The following is a 20,934-nucleotide window of genomic DNA, read 5'->3' as shown; positions in this document are numbered from 1 at the left end:
TGTCGGAGAAAACGGAATTCTGAAATGCTGTGTCTGATTCTCTTTCCATAGATGTTGCCTGACCTTCCCCGTTCCTCCTGAAATTTCTAGATTTGGTTTTAACTGAAAGTTCATTTCATCTTTTGCGATGAAACACCTAGACTCGCCGTGTGCAGATATTTAACCCTTTCGAATCACTGAAGTGAATGGATTCAAACAAACTCTGCGATGATTCACTCTTTCTCAGCTCCACAGGCAGACAGATCTGGGAAGTGAAGCTGTCAGTGTGGTTCTGTATTCGTGGGCTGAGTGGTTAATGCGATGGACTTGAAACCCATTGCGGTTTCCCCACGCAGGTGTGACCCCTGCCGACTACAAAATGAGAAATGTCGTCGAAAAGAAAGGGAGCTTGCTCCCCGGCTTCTTCTTTAAGATTCAAGTCAGTGGAGGGGGAAAAATATTTCACTCACATTGGGACTGGTGGGAATCTGCAACCCACTGCCTGTTCGGGTGGAACAAGCAGATACACGCAGAGCTTCTTTTGAGGCTATGAGCCAAGTGTCTGCAAATGAGACTAGAACAGTGAGGGACATGAAATCGTGATCGAAATGAAGCACCTGAGGACAAGGGTGTTTCCTTTGCCAGTGAAAGATACTGCTTCACAAAGTTGGGACTGTGGAAGGGAAGCAGTGACGGTGATTATCTTTGGTTGTTGACCTTGTGAATGTTCCCATTGCTGCGCATGTCCGTGTTAACGTCAGAACTCTGAAGCATGGTGACGTTAGATACGCACAGGGCCAGGGCGCAATGAATGACGCATCTGTCTCCACCTACCTGTTTGAAATGCAGCTCACAGCTTCTTCACACACCCCAATTAATCTTTCTCATTGTCCTGAAGCCGGCATACTCTTTGAATTCCCGATCTGCGGGAATGAGAATCTTTTCACTGTCTCGCGTCAATAAATGTCCCTCGGAACATCGGAGTCAAGTCACAGCGGAAGCTGAGATAGCCTCACACGCTGCTCACGGGCACATTTTACTTTCGGGTAAAAAATGAGGTCAGCAGATGCTGGAGATCACAGCTGAAAATGTGTTGCTGGTTAAAGCACAGCAGGTTAGGCTGCATCCAAGGAATAGGAAATTCGACGTTTCGGGCATATGCCCTTCATCAGGAAAGGGCATATGCCCGAAACGTCGAATTTCCTATTCCTTGGATGCTGCCTAACCTGCTGTGCTTTAACCAGCAACACACTTTCAGCACATTTTACTTTCCCCAACTCACCGCCCCAACCACTGCGGCTCCTGGGAGTGGAAAGGAAACAATCACCAAAACCCAGTCTTAGTTTTGTGAATCTTCAGAAAATAAGCAAACCTTCATCCCTTTGGATTTTCTATCCTGGGCTGACAGGGATGGGTTTTGTCACTCTTTTGTCGGATATTGCAAGTGGATGTTTTGCAGAAAAGCACCACAATGCAATCTGATTAATCAGGGTCTGGATGTTTTCGGTTCTTGAATGTAAGTGTTGTGCTCCAGAACTTAGTTGTTCACAGTTTATAATACTTTTCTCCCCAGTCCCCTGTATCACTTGTCGAAAATGCTTAATTTACGTCTTGTAATCCTTTCACTGTCTGCTAATGAGGATAGCATTTCCGTCTTTTACCTCAGTTATCTTGACCTTGCATACCTCAAGCCTCAAGCTAATTTCACGAGAAACCCTCTCCAATTCAAAAGCCAACTGTCAATAATGGCTCTGTTTCTCGTCACGTATCCAATTTCAGATCGATATTGTTAATGTTCCTTTTATTCCTTCAGATCTAGGTTTCGCTCACAGGGTAAGAACAGACCTGTCACCAAATACATTTACCAATGTACCTTCATCCTTTCGATTGTATTAGCATCATGAACACTTCCCATCAAAATAACTCGAGAGACTTTCATCACAATTTTCTGTGAACAGTTCTACATTAGCTTTGCTGAATGAATCCCAAATTTCTTGAAGTGGCTCCTTATTTTCGGCCCTGATTATTCATCTCCGTACGCACGGAAATGGATCCTTCCCACCCGCTCTGTCCCTCATCAATGTGTGTAGTTCAATTCGATCTCCCATCAGCCTCCTCTGTCCTGATCAAATCCAGGGGAACAGGATACGTTGGGACTATGGCGCGGACAGGACAAGTCCAGTACTACCTTTCCTGTTCGAGCAATTCCATGAGAAATTTTAGACCACAACTTTGGACGTGTAGTTGTGGCTGAACACTTAAAGAGCTGGAGTAGAGATCCTTTGGGGTTCCCCCATCCCCGCCTCCCCCCGCCCATGGTGGTAACCTGCTGACTATGCTTTCTTCGCTGGCGATTTTAAATGACTTCCTGTTGGTTGCATTATCGCTCAAACTTCACAAAACCCGTCTCAATAAAGTCCCGTTTTCTCATGTCTGGGAATTGATTTCCATGCAGGAAACTCGAGTTCTGAACAAACAACGTACCAGACTCAAAACGTCAGCTCTGTTTACCTTTCCACGGATGCTGCTCGACCTGTTGGCTTTCTGCAGTATTCTCTGTGTGTATTAGGCACAAGTGCTGCTTTTCATTCAAGAACTTCAATTCCTGTCCTCTGGTAACTGACTCTGGTCAGTGGCTATTGGTTCTTCTGATTATTAATCTGCCCATTCCCACCGCTTCTTCTCCCATCATTACCAACAGCCCCAGGAAATGTCCAGTTAACTTTCTTTGCTCCAAAGCGAACATTCCCAACCTTGGGAATGTCTCCCCACAATAGAAATTTCTCATCCCTGGAAAAGAAGCCCGGCGTACACTTGGAAGAGATTTTGGCAACATATTGTCAGTTTCCCCACGCAGGATTTTTTGCAGAAAAGCACCACAATGCAATCTGATTAATCAGGACCTGGATGTTTTTGGTGTTTGAATGTAAGTGTTGTACTCCAGAACTTTGTTGTTCACAGTTTATAATACTTTTCTTCCCAGTCCCCTGTATCACTTGTCGAAAATGCTTGTAATACTTTCCTGGCTGTTAACCGCAAGGTTGGTGGTTCGAACCCATCCAGGAGCGCTTTATTTGCTGCTCTTCCTCCGCTTTGACAATGTGTGCTTTCAATGGGGTCAGGAAAATGTTCCCCGAACATCTACGTTCTGCCTGCAAAAAAGGCCCTGAGCTTCCAGTTGCCTGCCAATTCCACACCCCACCCTGTTCCCTGACCAACATCTCTGTCTCAGGTTTGCTGTATTGTCCCAGCGAAGCTCAGCACCAGCAGAACGAAGAGCACCGAATATTCTACTTGGGACCATACATCCCTCCGGTCCCAATATCGAATTCAGTAATTCAAGGGCCTGAAATCCATAGTATCCTCGTCTCTACCACACACACCAAGCCTTGTTGTCACATAGTCTGTCATTACACACTACCTATTCTTAGCCACGAACAGTCTCTATTAACAATTATTCACCCTCCCACGCAGATCGTTATCAACTCCCTTTCCTGTCCAACAGTTCTTCCCTCGCTTTGGGCTCTGTCCTGATCTATCATTTACTGCATCCGCCTTCCTCCCACAATATCTCCTGCACATAAACCAACGTTTTCCCAATCACCATCAGTTCTATGGAAGGGTCACCGGCAACTACTGTTTGTTTTTTGTGTCTGATATACAGCATCCACAGTTCTTTCAGCTTTTTATTGAGGTAGGGTTGGAAATTATTTTGAGAAACAGAAGGAGAGGTGGAGAGACAGAACAGACTGAACTGTTGATCTCCATTGTTACTCATAACGTAAAATCATTGTAGTGCGATGACTTCCCTTAAGCATGAATAGAGGGCCCAGGCTCTCCGTGAGCTTGTGGCGCAATGGTAGCGCGTCTGACTCCAGATCAGAAGGTTGCGTGTTCAAATCACGTCAGGCTCATTGAAATCAGTTCCTTATATTAACAATCAAGAAAGGATTGCGTTCACTCCGGATATCTGTTAAGCCCAGTCTTCTTTCCGGGAACTTTCAATAATACGTGAAGCTTTGCTGTCAGTTTGATTTGTGAGCACTGTGTCAGGGAGGTGGTGTACCCAGTGTTTGGGTAAATGTTCAGCTCCCCCAGTTCATCGTTGGATTTAAACACAGCCGTCTATCTCTGGGCAGCCGCTTCTTTCAGTTGGTGACAGTGCGGTGTGAATAACATAATACCGATAAGTTTATTACATAATCCAGAGACACCTAGCTTTGTGTTTCAATCTATCAGGAGAGTGACAGCAGTTCAGATAGAAATGTTTCCCACCAACAACAAATTATTTCCTCTCACTGGACACAGTTAAAATTATCGAGGAGAAAGTGAGGTCTGCAGATGCTGGCGATCAGAGCTGAAAATGTGTTGCTGGAAAAACGCAGCAGCTCAGGCAGCATCCAAGGAACAGGAAATTCGACGTTTCGGGCATTAGCCTATCATCAGGAATTCGGGTCTACGGGCTATCCGTTCTTCTTAAATGCGCTGTACAGTTGTTTATTGATCTTCGCCGTTGCTGGGCGCTGCAGTGTGAAATAGCTCTTTGAAATAGCATCCTGATGCAGATTTGTTTGTATGTGTTGGGATGATTGCTTCTGCAGCTTAAGTACTTGGTTTGCGTGTGTCGTTTCCTGGAGACGCTGTTTTCAATTTACCATTGACTGTTCGCTCTACTGTGACATCTAGAACAACAACACTTTTTGTTGTTCTCCTCTTTTGTGCACCTTTTCTAGTTTCGCAACATCTTTCCAATAGGAAGCAGACCAAAATTACATGCAATATTCCAAACGTGGCCTGACCAATGTTCTGTACAGTGGCAACATGAGCTCCCAACATCTATCCTCGATGCTCTGACCAACAAAGGAAAGCACACCAAAAGCCTTCTTTACTATCCAATCTACCTGCGTTTCTACGTTTAAGGAACTATCAACCTGAACTCCCAGGTCTCTTTGTTCAGCAACACTTCCAAGGAACGTACCATTAAGTGTAAAAGTCCTGCTCTGATTTGTTTTTCCAAAATGCAGCACCTCATATTTATCTATATTAACCTCCAAAAGCCACTTCTCAGCCCATTGGCCCATGATCAAGGTCCCGTTGCAATCTGAGGTAACCTTCTTTGCTGTCCACTACACCTCCAATTTTGGTGTCATCTATAAACTTACTAACTATACCTCCTCCGTTTACATACAAATCATTATATAAATGACAAAAAGTAGGGGACCCAGCATCAATCCTTCTGACACACCATTGGTCACAGGCCTTCAGTCTGAAAAGCAACCCTCCATCACCACCCTCTGACTTCTGCCGTCGAGCCAGTTTTGTATCCAAATGGCTAGTTGTCCCTGCATTCCATGAATTCCTGAAGAAGGGCTCATGCCTGAAACATCGATTCTCCTGCTCCTTGGATCCTGCCTGACCTGCTGCGCTTTTCCAGCAACACATTTTCAGCTTCCATGAGATTAAACCTTGCTCACCAGTCTCCCATGAGGATCCTTGATGAACGCCTTCCTGAAGTCCATATAGATCACGTCTATTGCTCTGCCCTTATCAATCCACTTTGTTACTTCAAAAAACTCAATCATGTTAGTGAGACATGATTTCCCGAGCTTAAAGCCATGCTGACTATGCCTAGTCAATTCTTGCCTTTCCAAATACATGTAAATCCTATCTCTCAGGATTCTCTCCAACAACTTGCCCATCACGGATGTCAGGCTCACCGGTCTACAGTTCCCTGGCTTTTCCTTGCCACCTTTCTTAAATACTGGCACCACAGTAGCCACTCTCTAGCCTTCCGACACCTCACCTGTGACTATGGATGATACAAATATCTCAGTGAGAGGCCCAGCAATCACTTCCCTAGTTTCCCACAGAGTTCTAGGGTACTCCTGATCAGGTCCTTGGGATTTATCCACTTTTATGCATTTCATGATATCCAGCAATTTCTCATCTGTAATATGGACATGTTTTCAACATGTCAGCATCTACTTTCTCACATTCTATATCTTCCATGCCCTTCTCCACAGTAAACACTGATGCACAATATCCGTTCAGTATTCCACCCCCCCACCCCCCACCCCCCCATCTACTGCAGCTCCACACAAAGGCCGCCTTGCTGATCTTTCAGGTGCCCTATTATCTCCCTTTTATCCTTTTGTCCTTAATGTATTTATAAAAACCCTTTGGATTATCCTTAACTCTATTTGCCAAAGCGATCTCATGCCCCCTTTTTGCCCTCATGATTTCCCTCTCAAGTATGCTTGTACTGCCTTCATACGCTCAGGATTCACTCGATCTCTCTGTCTATACCTGACATATGCTTCCTTGTTTTTCTTAACCAAAATCTCATTTTTTCTAGTCATCCAGCATTCCCTACATTTTCCAGCCTTTCCTTTCACCCTAACTGAAATATACTTGTCTGGACTCTTGTTATCTCATATCTGAAGGCTTCCCATTTTCCAGCAACCTGCGAACATCTGCCCCCAATCAGTTTTTGTAAGATCTTGCTTAATACCTGAATCTTCCTCCAATTTAGAACTTCAACGTTTAGATCTGATATATTATTTTCAATCACGATTCTAATGTTAATAGAATTGGGGTTGATGGCCCTTAGGTTTTGCACCCTCTCCAGTAGGTACATCCACATTGTGAATTAGAAAATTTCCTTGTACACACTTAACATATTCCTCTTTTTGGTGGATAGGTAAATGGGCAGGAGTTATGCCTTGGGTCCACACTTCATTCATTCCCATCAACCCTACCCCCATTCTTACCCCAATAGTCCAACGCCACTTTCCTCTGCAACTGCCGAATGTGTGACGCCAGCCCATTTACCTGTTCCCTCCTCACTAGCCAAGCGCCCAAACTTACCTTCCAGGTGAAGTGGTACTTTACCTGCACTTCCCACAACCAGTCTACTGCATTTGCTGCTCACAATGTGGTCTCATCTATATTGGGGAACCGAAGCATAAACTGGGTGACTGCTGCACAGAACATCTACGCTCTGCCCACAAAAAAGACCCTGAACTTCCAGTTGCCTGCCAATTCCACACCCCACCCTGTTCCCTGGCCAATATCTCTGTCTCAGGTTTGCTGTATTGTTCCAGTGAAGCTCAGCACCAGCAGAACGAAGAGCACCGGATATTCCACTTGGGGACCATACATCCCTCCGGTCCCAGTATCGAATTCAATAATTCTAGGGCCTGAACTCCATGGTATCCTCGTCCCTCCCACACACACCAAGCCTTGTTATCACATCGTCTGTCATTCCACACTACTTAGCCACGAACAGTCTCCATTAACAGTTATTCACCCTCCCACGCAGATCGTTATCAACTCCTTTTTCTGTCCAACAGTTCTTCCTTCGCTTTGGGCTCTGTCCTGATCTCCGCCTTCCTCCCACAATATCTCCTGCATATAAACCGACATTTTCCCAATCACCATCAGTTCTGTGGAAGGGTCACCGGCAACTCCTGTTTTTTTTTGTTTCTGATATACAGCATCCGCAATTCTTTCAGATTTTTATTGAGAGAGAGTTGGAAATTGTTTCGAGAGACAGAAAGAGAGGGGGGAGGAACAGAACAGACATGAACTGTTGATCTCCGTTGCTACTCAAAACGTAAAATCATTGAAGTGCGATCATTTCCTTTAATCATGAATAGAGACAGCGGGCCATTCGTGAGCTTGTGGCGCAACGGTAGCGCGTCTGACTCCAGATCAGAAAGTTGCGTGTTCAAATCACATCAGGCTCACTGAAGTCGACCATTTATGTTTCAAACCAAGGAAGGAGTATGTTTACTCCGTTTTTCTGTTGAGCCAAATCTTCTTTCCGGAAACTTTCGATCACAGTAAAGCTTTTCTGTCAGTTTGATTTGTGAACACTGAATCAGGGAGGTGGTGTGCCCAGTGTTTGGGTAAATGCTCAGCTCCCCCCAGTGTGAGACGTAAAACACAAACTGATCATCACGCGATTCAAACACACAGCCGTTTCGTTCAGTTGGTGACAGCGCGGTGTGAAAAACATACCGATATTTTTACAACATAATCTAGAGATTATCAGCTTTGTGTTTCAATCTATCAGGAGGTCCCAGCTCCTTCTGTCATAGCAGAGTGACAAACGAGTTCAGATAGAAATGTTTCCCACCAACAGCAAATCCTTTCCTCTCACTGGACACAGTTAAAATGATCTTTATTCAACAGAAGGAGCGGAAACTACAGTCTGACGGCTTCTCTCCACATTAACGGTGAGCCTGAATTTTATAAACGGTGTCAGTAAAATCCAATGGAGGACACTGATTTGGTTCAATCGTTTTTATTTGCCAAGCGTAATTCACCGAGAGGATGCTGCTGTGTGAGACAGCGTGGGGAATTACTGCAGGGCCTCCTGCGCATGGAACACACCGCAACTGATGTGTTTCACCTTCACCAGTTTATTCCCATCTCGGAGAAGAGAGGTTTGATGATTCGGATCATAGGAGGCCGACAGAGAACAGGAGAAGAGCACTCAGACCTTCACAAGCTTGTCACCACAGCTGGGTCATCGTGGCCCGTGTCTCAGTATGGGACAGTAATCTGCATCTACTGACTGGAAGCACAGCAAATTGGAGTGCTGGTGGGACTATCACACAGGAGAAAACGGCTTCGACAGATCAACTGGAGTGGCTCCCAATGTGCAACTCCACTCACCTCAACTGAATAACTGTAAACAAATTACTCAGTGATTCAAAGGAATACTCGGTTTTGAATCTGCATTGTGTAATGTACCTTCGAGAATGATGTCAAAACACCTTCATTGCTGTGATGGAATATCCTGTTGGGCAGAATATACCCGTTGTCAAATTTCCTACGTTCTGTTGGTCTAACTCCGATTTCACTCAGAATCACAAAATGTGTGACAGCGCAGTCTGAGGCCATGCAGCCCACCTTCGCATTGCTGGTTCAACACAATATGTAAATAAGTGTCTCATTCTGTCGCCTTCTCCCTGTAAATCTGCACATTGTTACATTGAACATGCCCACCGAATTCCCTTTTGTGTCCATTGAATCTGCCTCTTTGTCACTGTCAGACAGAGACTTACTGACCCCACTCCCTGTGCGAAAACGGTCTTCCTAATGTCACTTTTGCTTATTTTCCTGATGACTTTAAATCTCTGCCAAATTGTTCTCGATCTTTTCAGGCCTGGGAGCATTTTCACTGCATTATTTCCTCTGTCTAAAACCCTCATGATGTGGAAAACTTCAATCAGGCCAGCTTTCAGCCTTCTGTTCTCCAAAGACAACTGCCCCAACTTTCCAATCTACCTTCATGACTGACATTCCTCGTACACGGCACCATTCACTTCAACCTGTTCAGCGCCGTCTGCAATCACTTCACTTCCCCGCTTCCTGAAGTATCACCCTCAGAATTGAGCGTAATACAGGTGGAGGATTCATTCAGACTCGGATTGCGCCGGCGAGAAATCTGCAAGACTTGTTCTCACTTTGAGCAAGTGTTTCCCTTCGCCGTGTTCACTGCAATGGTCCCTCTGTCCCATCCCTAATTCAGGCAGTCCGATCTGATTTAACAAAGCGGCTTTTTGAAAAAACTGATCCGGCATCTTTGCTCAGGTCAATTTAAGAAATGAGGGTTCGCCTGGGATTGGAACCCGGCACCTCCCACCCGTCTGTATAAGCTAGAAAACCCAAAACTGGCATCATACCCCGAGACCAATGAGACAAATGAGACCATGTGCGCGCCCAGCTCCTGAAGCAACTGGGAGTTGCTCAGTCCGAAATACATTGTACATTGCTCCCAGAATTACAAGCAGCAGAGAGTTTCAAGAACATCTGCTTCTCACTCTGCCTCCCTGCTCCCAGGACGCTGCTGTTTGTTCCGTCCCCAGGAACCGGGCTGTCTCCACTGGTGGATAATTGAACCATTTCGTTTCTACTTGCAATTCTCCCGCCGACAGAGGCTGTTAAGCCCATCGAGTCCACCGCGACTGTCTGCCACTTGTCTCTCTCTGAGGTGATTCACAATCAGTGATATCTGTCCTAATAGTAAGGGACTGTGTCTGAATGGTGATACAGTTTCTGACATGCTGATCGTCTTGTCATTCACGTCCGGCCCGGCGTGGCGAATTACTGCAGGGATTGGGCGAAACCGCAAGGCATGCGTTTCAACTTTATCAGCTCATTGGCATCTCAGAGAAGTGGTTTTGCGAATCAGTTCATAGGAAACTGATGAAGAACAGGAGAAGACCACTCAGACCTCCAAAAGCATGTTACTTGAACCGTGTGGGGTTCGCGAGTGTATCGGTATGATACAGGGCATTCAGACACTCAGGAAGTAGGTGCAAAGGCAAGATACAGAACAGAGCACAGCACCATTACAAAAGGAAACTGCTCAGAGAGACATCGAACAACAGCAGAGGATGGTTTCAACCCATCGATCTCTGCGTTATTGACCCAGCCCGCTCCCGTTTTCCCCAGGTCCCTTCAGCCTTTCGTCGGGCACGCGGCATGCACGTTCCAGACTGATGTCAATGACCTCCACTGCTGTCGTGTAATATGCTGGTGCGCAGACGTATGGAGGCTGTGTAAATAAAAACTTTTTTCTCACTTCCCACATTGTGTTGGTCGAACTGTGATTTCATTCTGAGTCACAGCATGTGTCACAGCGCAGACGGAGGCCATGCGGCCCACCTTCGCTCTGCTGGTTCGACACAGTAAGTAAACGTGTGTCTCTATTCGTATCATTCGCTTGCCTTCTCCGTGTATTTCTGCACATTGTTACTTTAAACATGACCAGCGAATTCCCTTATGCGTCTATTGAATCTGCCTCTTTGTCAATGTCAGGAGATTTGCTGACCCTAACCTCACCCTTCCTAATCTCTCTTGTAGTTCTTTTCCTCATGACTTTCAAACTCTGCCGATCCTTTCAGGTGTGGGAGCATTTTAACTGCTTTACTTGCTCTGTCTGGACCCCGCATGACTTGGAAAACTTCAAACACGCCAGATTTCAAACTTCTGTTCTCCGAGGAGAGCTGTCCCAATTTTTCAATCTGCCCTCATCGCTAACATTCCCTAAACACGGCACCACTGACGTCAGCGCAATATTCCATCATTTCACTTCCTTGCTTTCTGCTCAATTTGTACTCCAAGCAGCCCAACCTACTTTAGCAAGAGTGGGTTTTGAGAAAGTTAAGCGGGCACTCTTGCACAAACCAGGAAACGCAGGCTCATTGGAGATTCGAACCCTGAATCTCCTGCAAGCCTGCACAATAGAAGACCCAAACCGCGAATCATACCCAGAGACCAACGAGCAACACAGACACTGCGCAAGCACCCCCGCTGTTCCTCTTCAGCCAGCTGAGTCTTGCTCAGTGTGAAATACATTTGACATTGCTCTGAGAATTGCAAGCGGCAAAGAGTTTCCAGAACAGCTGCTTCTCACTCTGTCTCCCTGCTGCTGTTTGTCCCGGGTCCTCTCTACTGGCAGAAATTTAAAACATTTTGTTTCTAAACTTTTCTGTAACACCGGAGTGACCAGTGATAAGCATTGCCCTCCTCAACACAGGATACAGAGAACAACAGAAGACCAGTCAGACCTCCACGAGGCTGTCATCTCAACTGTGCACATTGGGCCAGTATATCAATGTGAAATATTTATGTCGAAGTTTTTTGTGAAAGAGATGAGAAGGCGAGGTGCAGAACAGTGCGCCGTTAGACGGGAAAGCTGCTAAAGACGACATTGAGTGAATAGGAGAGATGGTTTCCCTTCTGGGTGATGCTCCCATCACACACCCGCAGACATATCGCCGTTGTACAAATATAAACTCTGTCTAAATTCCCACATTCTGTTTTTCCGAACTGTGATTTCGCTCAAAAGCACAAAATTTCAACACTCGCAATGTTCAAACTTTAACAAAGTGCTCATAGATATATTTAGCGAACACCTGGAAGGAATTCTGCCAAACGTACCTTGGGAATTTCGGTTTGAGTGCTCTTGAACTTTAAGTAAAAGGAAGGGAAATTTGCCTCGAGGCTGTGTAATGTGGAGATGTGTTCCCCATGTAAACTGATAGTGATTGACCATCCCAGTGCTTCCCGATGCAGGGCTGCCCTGACCCACAGGGAGGTTTCTTTAATAAACTGTCCCGGGGACTTCCAGTCGCACCGTGACGTCATAGGGCGAGCCCCCGGTGATGGCCTGCAGCTGCTGTGACGCAATAATGGTGCTGGCCCCGGAACATGAACACGAATTAGTTCTTGAGTCACGTGGTACTGAATCATTCTATGGCGTGTTCTTTCAACTTCACGGATTTATATATGAGAGGAGGTAAATGGGCAGGGCTTACACTTCGGGTCCACTCTTCCCTCACTCTCAATACCCCACACCCACCTCCCATTGTCCCAAGGCACTTTCCCCTGCCACCGCCGAATGTGTAACACCCGCCCATTTACCTGCTCCATCCTGAATATCCAAGGGATCGAACATACCTTCCAGGTGAAGCAGCACTTTACCTGTACATTTGTCACAAACTAGTCTACTGCATTCGTTGCTCACAGTGTGGTTTCCCCAAAGTAGCATGAAGCATAAACTGGGTGACTGCTTCGCAGAATATCTCGGTTCTGCCGAAAAAAGGCCCTGAGCTTCTGGTTGCCTGTCACTTTAACACTCCACCCTGTTACCTGGCCTACTTCTCTGTCTCAGGCATGCAGCAGTATTCCAGCAAAGTTCAGCCCCTGATTGAAGACCAACGCCTCATTTTCCACTTGGAGATCCTGTAGCCATCAAGTCTTCAACATCGAGTTCAATATTGTTCGGACCCGAACTCCCCCATGCCCTTGACCCCGACCACACCCACACGAGGCCTCATTTTTACATCTTCTGCTGTTACACGTGACTTATCGTTAGCCAGCAACAGTCTCCATTAACAGTTAGTCACCCTCTGACACAGATCGTCATTCACTCCTTTGGCCATCCAATGTTCTCCCTCTGAACTGGTGGCAAAGAGAGCAATGTGGACTGGTATCCCTGAACCAGCTGTTTGTCCCATCTCCAGGAATCGGGTTCTCTGCATTGGCGGATTATTAAACCATTTTGCTGTTGCGTTGATGTGAGGAGACTGTGTAAATATAAACTTTTCTAAATTCCCACCTTCCGTTGGCCGAACTGTGAGTTCACTCTGAATCACAACACGTGTCACAGCGCATTTGGAGGCCCACCTTAGCTCTGCTGGTTCTACACAGCAAGTAAATAAGAGTCTCTATTCGTATCATTCTCTTACCTTCTCCCTGTAAGTCTCCACATTGTTACTTTGAACATGACCACAGAATTCCCTTTTGTGTACGTGAATCTGCCTCTTTGTCACAGTCAGACAGAGATTTACGTATCCGAAACCCTCCTTGTGCCAAAATGTTCTTCCTAATGTCACTTTTACTTTTTTCCCAAATGCCTTGAAATCTCTGCCGATTTTTTGGGAAATTGAAATGATTCTCATTCCTGCACATGAGGCTGAAATGATTTAATTTCTAACGTAAAGGACTGCGGATGCTGAGAATCCGAGACAGAAAGATGAACTGCTGGAGAAACTCAGCAGGTTTGGCAGTACCTGTGGGAGAAAACAGAGTTCTGAAATATTGTCTCTGATTCTCTTTCCACCGATGTTGCCTGATCTGCTGATTGCTCCTGCAATTTCTGTTTTTGCTTTTAACTGAAAGTTCATTTCATCTTTCGGTGTGAAACAACCAGACTCTCCATTTGCCGATATTTAACCCTTTCGTAACCTGTGAAGTGATTGGATTCAAACAAACCCAGCAATAATTCACTCTTTCTCAGCTCCACAGGCAGAGAGACCTGGGAAATGAAGCTGTCAGTGTGGGTCTTTATTCGTGGGCAGAGTGGTGAATGCGACGGACGTGAAATCTATTGCGGTTTCCCCAGGCAGGTGTGACCCCTGCCGACTACAAAATTGGAAATGTCGTCAAAATGAAAGGGAGACTGTTCCCCGGTTTTTTCTTTAAGATTCAAATCAGTGGAGGGCGAAAGATATTTCACTCACATTGGGACTGGTGGGAATCTGCAACCCACTGCCTGTTCGGGTGGAACAAGCAGATACCCGCAGAGCTTCTTTTGAGGCTATGAGCCAAGTGTTTGGAAATGAGACTAGAACAGTGGGGCTGGAAATCGTGATCGAAATGAAGCAACACCTGAGGACAAGGGTGTTTCCTTTGCCAGTGAAAGATACTGCTTCACAAAGTTGGGACTGTGGAAGGGAAGCAGTGACGCTGATTATCTTTGGTTGTGACTGTTCCCATTGCTGCGCATGTCCGTGTTAACGTCAGAACTCTGTAGCATGGTGGCGTTAGATACACACAGGGCCAGGGCGCAATGGATGACGCATCTGACTCCACCTACCTGTTTGAAATGCAGCTCACAGCTTCTTCACACACCCCAATTAATCTTTCTCATTGTCCTGAAGCCGGCAAACGGTTTGAATTCCCGATCTGCGGGAACGAGACACTTTTCACTGTCTCACGTCAGTCAGTGTCCCTGAGAACATCAGAGTCACGTCACAGCGCTGTCAGAGGAGGGGAAGCTGAAATAGCCCCACACGCTGCTCACGGGCACATTTCACTTTCTTCAACTCACTGCCCCAACCCACTGATCCTGGGAATGGAAAGGGAACAAACACCAAAACCCAGTCTCATATTTGTGAATCTTCCGAAAATAAGAAAACTGTTCATCCCTTCGGATCTTCCATCCTGGGCTAACAAAGGGTGATTGTAAATGGTTGACCATTCAGTGTCGATTCTTTTTGGCTGAAAATATCTTCCTTATCTCATTCCAGCATTTCTTGCCACAGATAACTGTGCGGCAGAGTTCATGTGTATATTTCCTTGAATGGTATTTTGTAACTAACATTCGTTTGCTAGTTGTTTGTATTGGGTATTTCAGGTTCATTAGCCGCTGTTCAAGTGTGTTGGTAGGTTTGTGGGCTACCATGATGCTGAGAGGTTTGAGTTGTCTGGACACCATTTAACAGATGTATTTAATGTAAGGTAATGTGGCTAGGTTTTCTGCACAAGTTGTGTCTGCTTGTGTCAATGTGTTGATGAGAAATCGGCACACTGGGTTTATTGGGTCGGCAAAGGTGAGGACTGGAGATGCTGGAAGCCAGAGTTTAGATCAGAATGGTGCTGGAAAAGCACAACGGGTCAAGCAGCACCCGAGGAGCAGGAACATCGAAGTTTCGGGCAAAAGCTCTTTATCAGGAATAGACGCAGGACGTCTCCAGGGTGGAGAGATAAATTTGGGTGGGGGGGTGTGCTGGGGCGAAGGTAGCAAAGAGTAAAATAGGTGAATGGTGGTGGGGATAGAGGAGACAGGTCAGAGAGGAGGGTTTAGCGGATAGTTGGGAAGGGAGATTGGCAAGGAGGACAGGTCATGAGGTCAGTGCTGAGCAGGAAGGTTGGAACTGAGGTAAGGTGGGGGGAGGGGAAAGGAGGAAACTGGTGAAATCTACATTGATGCCCTGGGGTGGAAGTGTTCTGAGGCGGAAGATGAGGTGTTCTTCTTCCAGGCCTCGGATGGGGAGGGAGCGGCGGTGAATGAGGCCCAGGACCTGCATGTCCTTGGCAGGGTGGGAGGGTGGATTGAAATGTTAGGCCACAGGGCGATGGGGTTGATTGGTGCGGGTGTCCCGGAGAAGTGACTTGACTCTCCAATCTCCCCAATGTTATAGAGATCGCATCGGGAGCAATGGTTACAAAAAAATTACATTGATGGATGTACCGGTGAAAGTCTTCTTACTCCCGCAGCCCGGGTTCGATTCCAAGGCAGCGAGGCAATTTTCAGCAGAGCTACAAAACAGGTCTATGTCTCCCTGGTGGTCTAGTGGTTAGGATTCGGCGCACTCACCACCGCGGCCCGGGTTCGATTCCCGGTCAGGGAAGCAATTTTCCCCGGGTCTGCAGGCTATCCATTCTTCTTAAATGCGCTGTATCGTTGTTTCTTGATCTTCGTCATTCCTGCGTGCTGCAATGTGAAGTAGCTCGTTGAAATAGCATCCTGATGCAGATTTGTTTGTTCGTGTTGGGATGATTGCGTCTGCAGCTGAAGTACTTGGTTCGCGTGTGTTGTTTCCTGTAGACGCTGTTTTGAATTTACCATTGACTGTTCGCTCTACTGTGACATCTAGAACAACAACACTTTTTGTTGTTCTCCTCTTTTGTGAATTTTATGCCAGTAAGGAGATTGTTGATGGTGTTGTCGGTTTCCTCTAAGTTGTTTCACGTTGTGGTGACAAAAGTGTCATCACTGTAGCCGACCCAAAGTTTGGGTTGGATCTTTGGAAGGGCTGTTTGTTCGAAACTCTGCATTATTGCTTCTGTTAGGAATCCTGATATTGGTGGTTTCATGGGTGCTCTGTTGATTTGTTTGTTACTCTTGTTACTGAATAGGAAGTGGGAGGTAAGGCACAGCTCCACGAACTTGACAGTGTTATCTTTGCTGATGAAGTTGGTGCGGTTTGGTGTTTGTGTCTTTGGTTCTTCAAGTAGTGTCTTCAGTTTTCTTTGGTCACGTTGATGTTAATGGATGTGAACAGGGCTGTATGCCAAAGGACAGTATTATTCCATCCTCTTCTATCTTGTTGTCTTTGGTGTTCAAGAATTCTTGGATGGAGTAACTGGAGTGGCGTGAGTCTTCGACTTGGTGTTTTAGTCTTCAGTGGAGGTTTTTGACTAGTCTGTATACTGGTGTTCCAAGTGGTGAGACTGTGGTTTGAGGGGGACTCCTGGTTTGAAGAGGAGGAGAACAGCAACAAAGTGCCATTCCCAGATGTCACAGTAGAGCGAACAGTCAATGGGGAACTTCAAACTAGCGTCGACAGAAAAACAACACACGCAAACCAAATACTTAACCGCAGAAGCAATCATCCCAACACCCACAAACGAGTGAACAATCCTCATACTACCGGCGGAGCAGGTAAGGGCTGTTTGGCGGTGTCTGTTTGTAGACGCGGTTACGTTTGTTTCACGGTTTAAATTTAAATATCTTTTTCGAAAAAAGCGCGGAGCGGACCCGGAAACTGGTGTAGCGCAAACTTACCTGGGTAGTTTTTTTTCCCCAATATAGGCGCACTTCCCACAACCCAGTCTACTGCATTTGCTGCTCACAATATGGGCTCATTTACATTGGGGAAACCGAGGCATTAACTGGGTGACTGCTGCACAGAACATCTATGTCCTGCCCGCAAAAAAAGACCCTGAGCTTCCAGTTGCCTGCCAATTCCACACCCCACCCTGTTCCCTGACCAACATCTCTGTCTCAGGTTTGCTGTATTGTCCCAGCGAAGCCCAGCACCAGCAGAACGAAGCGCACCGGATATTACACTTGTGGACCATACATCCCTCCGGTCCCAATATCGAATTCAATAATTCTAGGGTTTGAAATCCATAGTATCCTCGTCCCTACCACACACACCAAGCCTTGTTATCACATAGTCTGTCATTACACACTACCTATGACTGCCACGAACAGTCTCCATTCACCCTCCCACACAGAACGTTATCAACTCCCTTTTCTGTCCAACAGTTCTTCCCTCGCTTTGGGCTCTGTCCTGATCTATCATTTACTGCATCCGCCTTCCTCCCACAATATCTCCTGCATATAAACCAACGTTTTCCCAATCACCATCAGTTCTATGGAAGGGTCACCAGCAACTACTGTTTGTGTTTTGTTTCTGATATACAGCGTCCACAGTTCTTTCAGCTTTTTATTGAGGTAGAGTTGGAAATTGTTTCGAGAAACAGAAGGAGAGGGGGAGAGACAGAACAGACATGAACTGTTGATCTCAGTTGTTCCGCAGACGTAAAATCATTGTAGTGCGATCACTTCCCTTAAGCATGAATAGAGGTCCCAATCTCCCCGTGAGCTTGTGGCGCAACGGTTGCGCGTCTGACTCCAGGTCAGAAGGTCGTGTGTTCAAATCACGTCAGGCTCTTTGAAGTCAATTTTGGATACTTGTGGGGAAGACGACTTAGCAGAGGTAAGCAATGGGTTTCAGGCCTATGGCACGGAGCCTGCTCCTGTTGCTCAGAAGTGAAGGTTGGAAAAGAGCAGAGCAATAGTTATGGGGCACCGATAGGCGGTTTTGTGGGGGCGAGAGAGACTCACGATTGGTATGTTGCCTCCCAGGTGCAAGGGTAAGTGACGTCTCTAATCGTGTTTTCCGGGTTCTGAAGGGGGAGAGGGAGCAGACCGAAGTCGTGGTCCACATTGGCATCAACGACATAGGTAGGAAAAAGGATGAGGATGTCAGGCAGGCTTTCAGGGAGCGAGGTTGGAAGCTCAGAGTTAGAACAAACAGAGTTGTTGTCTCTGGTTTGTTACCCGTGCCACGTGATAGCGAGTCGAGGAATAGTCAGAGAGAACAGTTAAATGCGTGGCTACAGGGATGGTGCAGGAGGGAGGGATTCCGGTATCTGGATAACTGGGGTTCTTTCTGGGGAAGGTGGGACCTGTGTTGTGGTTCTGTTCGCCAAGCTGGAAATTTGTGTTGCAAACGTATCGTCCCCTGTCTAGGTGACATCCTCAGTGCTTGGGAGCCTCCTGTGAAGCGCTTCTGTGATGTTTCCTCCAGCATTTATAATGGCTTTTCTCTGCCACTTCCGGTTGTCAGTTCCAGCTGTCCGCTGCAGTGGCCAGTATATTGGGCCCAGCTCCATGTGTTTGTTGATAGAATCTGTGGATGAGAGCCATGCCTCTAGGAATTCCCTGGCTGTTCTCTGTTTGGCTTGCCCTATAATAGTAGTGTTGTCCCAGTCGAATTCATGTTGCTTGTCATCGGCATGTGTGGCTACTAAGGATAGCTGGTCGTGTCGTTTCATGTCTAGTTGGTGTTCATGGATGCAGATCGTTAGCTGTCTTCCTGCTTGTCCTATGTAGTGTTTTGTGCAGTCCTTGCATGGGATTTTGTAAACTACATTGGTTTTGCTCATGCTGAGTATCGGGTCCTTCCTTCTGATGAGTTTTTGTCTGACAGTGACTGTTGGTTTGTGTGCTGTTATGAGTCCTAGTGGTCGCAGTAGTCTGGCTGTCAGTTCTGAAATGCTCCTTATGTATGGTAGTATGGCTAGTCCTTCGGGTTGCGGCATGTCCTCGTTCCGTTTTCTTTCTCTTAGGCATCAGTTGATGAAATTGCGTGGGTATCCGTTTTTGGCGAATACATTGTATAGGTGTTCTTCTTGCTCTTTTTGCAGTTCTGGTGTGCTGCAGTGTGTTGTGGCCCTTTTGATTAGTGTCTTGATGCAACTTCGTTTGTGTGTGTTGGGGTGGTTGCTTTCGTAGTTCAGGACTTGGTCTGTGTGTGTGGCTTTCCTGTATACCTTTGTGGTGAATTCTCCGTTCGGTGTTCTCTGTACCATCACGTCTAGGAATGGGAGTTGGTTATCCTTTTCTTCCTCTCTCGTGAATCGGATTCCTGTGAGTGTGGCGTTGATGATCCGGTGTGTGTTCTCTATTTCTATGTTCTTAATGATTACAAAGGTGTCATCCACATATCTGACCCAGAGTTTGGGTTGAATTTGTGGTAAGACTGTTTGTTCTAACCTTTGCATTACTGCTTCTGCTATGAGTCCAGAGATCGGTGGGCCCATGGGTGTTCCGTTGATTTGTTCATATATCTGGTTGTTGAATGTGAAGTGTGTTGTGAGGCACAGGTCCAGTAGTTTAAGTATGCCGTCTTTGTTGATAGGTTCAACGTCCTGTTGTCTGTTCTGTATGTCCAGCAGGTTGGCTATTGTTTCTCTGGCTAGAGTTTTGTCAATAGAGGTGAACAGTGCTGTTACATCGAATGAGACCATGGTATCTTCTTTGTCTATGTGAATATTTCTGATGATGTCCAAGAATTCCTGGATTGATTGTATAGAGTGTCTGGATCCGCTGATCAGGTGTTTCAGTTTCTGCTGTAGCTCTTCAGCCAGTTTGGTAGGTGTTGGTATCTGCAAGTAGTTGTTGCGCTTTTTGGATGTACTCTGCTTTGTCCAGGATGACCGTCATTCTGCCTTTGTCTGTTGGTCGGATGATTATGTTCTTATCGTTTCTTAGTGATTTTAGTGCTTCTCCCTCCTTGGTGTTGAGGTTATGTGTTTGTCTTTTCCTTGTTATCAGAGGTGCGATATTTTGTCTCACTGTTTGTTGTGTCTCTTTTGTCAGTCCATTGTTCCTGAGTGTGCATTCTAGTGCTGCTAGGAAGTCTGCTGTCTTGGCGTCCCTGTGGTTGTAGTTAAGTCCCTTGGCCAGTATTATTCATTCCGTGTCTGTGAGCTGTCTGTGGGAGAGGTTTTTAACCCAGGTGTGTGTTGTGATGTCCTCTTCGTTGTGTGTTAGTTTGGCCATTTTTTCTTTTAGTGCCTTTTTTGCGGTGTTTGGTCCTGTTCTGTCCTATGGTGACGGCCTGTTCTATGGTCCGGGTTCATTCCTGATTGGTGGATTTTGAAATTAACGATTTTTGCACGGAATTTCTTGTATGTATTTTTGAAGTCTGTTGTGAGCGTCTGTAATCATTACCTGATCATCCTGAGTCCGTTCTGTCTGGCTGTGTCCCTGGCTTGTGGATTGTTGACTGGTGGGACCTCTATAAACAGGATGGTCTACACCTTAACCTGAGGGGCACCAGTATCCTTGGGGGGAGGTTTGCTAGTGCTGTCTGGTGGGGTTTAAACTAACTCTGCAGGGGCATGTGAACCTAGACGGTCGCTTTAAGGTGTAGGACCTTGAGTGTAGGGAGGTTAGGAACATGGCATCAATCTCGAAGGAGGGTGCCTGTAAACAGGAAGGTGACTTGAAGTGTGTATACTTAATGCAAGAAGTATACGAAATAAAGTAGGTGAACTTGCAGAGTGGGTTGGTACCTGGGAATTCGATGTTGTGGCTATGATGGAGACATGGGACAGAATTGGCTGTTGCAG

The 20,934-nt window shown here is 46.2% G+C and overlaps 3 non-coding genes across 3 annotated transcripts; all 3 read left to right on the top strand.

Annotated features, from left to right (window-relative positions):
* The first annotated feature begins 3,821 nt into the window (after positions 1–3,821).
* On the top strand, positions 3,822–3,893 carry trnaw-cca (transfer RNA tryptophan (anticodon CCA)). Its single transcript has one exon. It is a non-coding gene; the product is annotated as a tRNA-Trp (tRNA).
* Positions 3,894–7,655: 3,762 nt separating this feature from the next.
* On the top strand, positions 7,656–7,727 carry trnaw-cca (transfer RNA tryptophan (anticodon CCA)). Its single transcript has one exon. It is a non-coding gene; the product is annotated as a tRNA-Trp (tRNA).
* Positions 7,728–15,842: 8,115 nt separating this feature from the next.
* On the top strand, positions 15,843–15,914 carry trnae-cuc (transfer RNA glutamic acid (anticodon CUC)). The gene has a single exon. It is a non-coding gene; the product is annotated as a tRNA-Glu (tRNA).
* Positions 15,915–20,934: the final 5,020 nt, after the last annotated feature.

The sequence above is a fragment of the Hemiscyllium ocellatum genome (genome assembly GCF_020745735.1).
Source record: "Hemiscyllium ocellatum isolate sHemOce1 chromosome 27 unlocalized genomic scaffold, sHemOce1.pat.X.cur. SUPER_27_unloc_5, whole genome shotgun sequence".
In the NCBI taxonomy this organism is placed as follows: Eukaryota; Metazoa; Chordata; class Chondrichthyes; order Orectolobiformes; family Hemiscylliidae; genus Hemiscyllium; species Hemiscyllium ocellatum.
Note: the sequence above shows the minus strand (reverse complement) of the source record. Positions and strands in the feature narration are given on the sequence as shown.